The sequence below is a fragment of the Mustela nigripes genome, chromosome 2 (assembly GCF_022355385.1).
Source record: "Mustela nigripes isolate SB6536 chromosome 2, MUSNIG.SB6536, whole genome shotgun sequence".
In the NCBI taxonomy this organism is placed as follows: Eukaryota; Metazoa; Chordata; class Mammalia; order Carnivora; family Mustelidae; genus Mustela; species Mustela nigripes.
In genome coordinates this window covers 24,048,398-24,053,017 of record NC_081558.1, presented here as the reverse complement: position 1 = coordinate 24,053,017, position 4,620 = coordinate 24,048,398, and the positions used below count along the sequence as shown (strand labels likewise).

Sequence of the window (4,620 nt, the reverse complement as noted above, 5' to 3'; positions counted from 1 at the left end):
CACAAGGAGGGAAGAGGGGCAGAGAGGGAGGGAGAAGCAGACTCCCTGCCGAGCAGGGAGCCGATTCGGGGCTCCATCCCAGGACCCTGGGATCATGACCTGAGCTGAAAGCAGAGGCTTAACTGACTGAGCCACCCAGGTGCCCCTAAAGGTCGTTTAAAAGAGCAATGGAGAGGTGAAATAAGGATTGACATGTTTGGAATGACCTCTCGGGAACTGAGGGAAAGGGTAACTGAGGGCTACCTGTGGGCTTGAAGCTGGGACAGTTTCGGTTTCCAAAGGTAGAAGATGGCCTGGCAATCTGGTACGTGGTATAACACACCTCCCTCCCCAGGCGGTGATAGGAGCAGGATTTTCTAGGCCAGCTACTGAGTCAGACGGGAACTCTCCAGAATTTCTCCTGTGTACCTCAGACACTGCCCGGCACCTGGTATGTGTGCAAACGTGTAGGATGAATGAATGAATGACGAAAAAATTCAGCTCAGACTTACATGGTAAAGTCTGGAGGTGAGGGAGAGTCAGAAGGGAGTTCTCTGGCACAGAGCACTTGGGTCCCTTCTCCTGCCCTGGGGCTGGGAGAAGGAGGGGTGACCACTGACACGTAAGCTACGTAGCATTTAGGTATGTGGAAGTCAGCGGGACACTTGAGGACCTGTGCTGGACAGTAGCAGGAGTCGGATCACTTGGCCAGTGGTGGAGGGAAATTTAGCCCTGGTGAGCTTGGGGAGGTCTCTCTGCTTAAAGCAGGTGGTATGGGGGTTCCCATGCCCCTAGCATAGTGATGCATCCTTGGCCAATGGACGGGTGTTCCCTTGTTTGGAGAGAGTGCCCCCTTTCAATGACTGCATTTTCCCAACGACTTGAAGGTGTAAATTTCATTTACGTTTCTTCATGTAGTATCTTTCTGCAAAAAGGAGGCTTTCCTTATTATATAGTATCTTTGAAGCTAGCAATGCTTTGAACCTCCAGATCTCCTGGGTTGGACATGAATATGGCTACCATGGTCTTTTTTTGGGTTGGTATTTTGCTCTTTCGTTCCTTCTATTCAACTACTCGATGTCTTTAGGTCGTGAATGTTTCTTTTAAACATCTAGAGTTGGGACATTTTTTAGTCTTTTTATTTTTTTCACCTTCTTATATCCTAACTTTTAATTAAAAAGTTTTATTCATTATATTGCTTCTGATCCTTGATAGATTTTGAGCTTTGTATGTGCCCTACTTTTTATTTTCTTTATTTTCCTTTCTATTCTTTTGGACACTTTTTGTTTCCTTTCCCTCATTCCATTTTTCTTCCTTTTTTTTTTTTTTTTTGTTTTGGAAGCTATATTGTCCATCTAATATTAAAATGTGGATACCCTAGATGCCTCAACATTTATACTTAATAGAACCTAATGTTAATCAGTGCCTCCATTCTCTTCTCAAACAAGGAGAGGTTCCTGAATTATTTTAATTCCAGTTGTGTTCCTCCTAATGTAAATGCTCGTTTGACCAGTATATTGGTTGTTTTAATATCCAAAAGTAGACATTCATAATTATTATTTTACACGGTCAATGTGTATGTAGATTTTTTTTTAAAAAAGTATCTATTTATTTTAGAGAGAAGAGAGAGAGATAAAGAGAGAGCGCGCATGAGCCAGGGGAGGGCAGGGCAGAGGAGAGAGAGGGAGAAAATCTCAAGCAAACTCCCCACTGAGTGTGAAGCCCAGTGTGGGGCCGATCCCATGACCCCAAGATCATTACCTGAGCTGAAACCAAGAGCTGGGCTGCTAAGTGACCAAGCCATCCAGTTGGCCCATAGATTTCCTAACTTATTTGCCAACATCCTGTCCCTTAGACCTTCTGTGATCTGAACTCATTTTCCTTAGTGACTGACTTAGTGACTCATCTTCCTTAGTGATGGAAGCCTTTAGAAGTTCCACAGTGAGATGCTGAGAATTGCTTCAGTTTTCATTTTGTTGAAAACGTCTTCACTTGATCAGCAATCTTGAATGCAAGCTTTCCTGAGTATAAAATCACAATTCTTTATCCATCCCTCATATTTGGCAAAATGCATACAGACAAGCTCAGTGCTAGATACCGAGGCAACAGGGACGAGCCAGGGTAGACTCTGTCTTACAGCATTCACCAGATATTAAACTGATAAGAACAGATACTACACTTGATCTTAGCCAAAAGGCCGAGAAGCGATAGCATTCACCAGATAATCAGAACAAAGAAACTATCCCATAAATAAATGCGGAAGTGCAGTTAGTAACTGACACGGAGCACTTCAGGTGCTCTGAGAGTTTATAATGAAGAGCTGGAACCAGTCTAGGAAATCAGGGAAGCTTTCCTTCAAAGAAATGGAAATTGAGCTGAAGATTAAACTGAGGCTTGATTAGTGAGTAGGAAAGACATTGGCAAGGGCAGGGCTGAGAGGAGTGGAGTCAGGGGAGAGCATACCAGGCATTTAAAAAAACCACACATGCAAAGGTCCTGTGGTGGAATAGCATCTCTGAAAACCAGAAAGATGGCCCATGTGACAAGAAGACCAAAAATGCGGTGATGGTGGTCGACTGGATTGAAAAGGTCAGCTGGTCTACGGCCATACCACCCTGAACGCGCCGGATCTCGTCTGATCTCGGAAGCTAAACAGGGTCGGGCCTGGTTAGTACTTGGATGGGAAAAGGTCAGCTGGCAGTCATGAAGACCTTATAAATTGTGTTGAAGATTTGGGGCTTTGTACAGAAATGCTGTATTTCTATTTGTAATTCATAATAAAGAAGTCAAAGGAAGGAGTGAAGGAAGGAAGGGAAAAGTCTGGCAGACAGACAGGCTTGGTTCATAATGAAAAGGCAAGACCCAGCCTGAAATCCAAGGCATTTGCTTTCAAAGTCCCCCGGCTAACCGTTTATGGCCAGGAATATATCTCGGCTCCCTGTCTGGTATTCTTGAAAGGGATATAGCTTGAGAAAGCTCACTTTATCAAGAGAAAGATGGATAATCAATTCTTTTCTTGCCCAGTTTTTCAAAATTGTTGGCAAAAAGCATTAGTGCCAGCAGACTCTTGTTCTGTTTTCCTTGGGATCAGCACTGCCCCTTCTAGAAAACCACCATTAAGCTCCTCTTCCCAACACTAAAAATCAGAGTTTTCCATCTTTTTTTTTTTTAATATTTATTTATTTATTTATTTATTTATTTATTTGAGAACAAGAGAGTGGGGGTGGGGGAGGGTTAGGCTGGGGGAGTGGGGAGGACAGAGGGAGAAGGTGAAGCAGATTCTCTGCTGAACTAGACCCAGGTGCCCTGAGTTTTCCATCATCCGAATGCAACTTCAGAATACACTCAGGTGTGCCAGTACATGATTATTTCAGAGAAATGGATTTTTATTTCCGGCAACCTAGTGTCTTGTATGTGTTGGTGTATTGGCAGTAAGCATGCCCACATCTAAGACTGAGGCGGGTGACTCTTGTAGGCCACTCACAGCCCCGGACTATGGATTTTGGTTTTGTTTTTAGCTCTCGTTGAATATAATCCCTTGATAAGACATATACTTGCTTTGTTGGAGTCTCTCTCTCTCTCTCTCTCTCTTTTTTTTTTATATTCTACTTCCATATACATTTTTAGGAATGCAATACAGACCAATGTATAAGGTTGTTTGTGATTCATGGCTGTTTTCAGTCAATGATAATTTGGGTAATGATAAACGAGGCTTTCCCTCCTACTCTATGGGAAACAGTTTGCTGGAGAATCTAGTAAAATAAGCAGGTGGTATGGGTATTTTTCATCCTAAATGAGAGAGCTGACCTTCAGATTAAGCTGCCCATGGATTGTACCGCAGCCCAAATGGGTGAGTGGAAAGAAAGAGGTTGCCTGGAGGGCAAACAGGCTTGCGTTGGACTCCCCAGACCCCGCTGCTGCTTGAGTCATCTGGGTCACCCACAAACGCTCTCTGGGTCTCAGTCTCTCCCTGTCTTTAGAGCTAGAAATAATGTTGCTTCATAGAATTTAAGTTTTAGTATCGCATTGCATGGTTTTTTTTTTAATTTATTTTATTTTTTTTAATATATATATATTTTTATTTATTTGACAGAAATCACAAGTAGGCAGAGAGGCAGAGAGAAAGGAGGAAGCAGGCTCCCCGCTGAGCAGAGAGCCCGATGCAGGGCTCGATCCCAGGACCCTGAGATCATGACCTGAGCCGAAGGCAGAGGCTTTAACCCACTGAGCCACCCAGGCGCCCCTCGCATTGCATGTTAACAACAGGTTCCTGGAAAGCGCTCCATAAATATTGGTATTTGTCTCCCCATTTGCTTGTCTGTTCCCAAAGCCAGGCTGTTCCAACCTCCGCTTTGGTTATTTTGCTACCCATGAGTCAGAATCACAAAGTGTGGTTAAATATTGTAATACTGCGTTTCGTTTTTATTTACTTAAAAGATTTTATTTATTTACCTGACAGAGAGATCGCAAATAGGCAAAGAGTCAGACAGAGGGAGAGGGGGAAGCAGGCTCCCCGCTGAGCAGAGAGCCTGATGCGGGGCTCGATCCCAGGACCCTGAGATCATGACCTGAGCTGAAGGCAGAGGCTTTAACCCACTGAGCCACCCAGGTGCCCCTAATATTTAGCATTTCTTGAAACAA

General features: G+C 43.8%; 1 pseudogene; it reads right to left on the bottom strand.

The window, feature by feature from the left end:
* Positions 1 to 2,084: 2,084 nt before the first annotated feature.
* LOC132012584 (U2 spliceosomal RNA) lies at positions 2,085 to 2,188 on the bottom strand (annotated as a pseudogene).
* Positions 2,189 to 4,620: the final 2,432 nt, after the last annotated feature.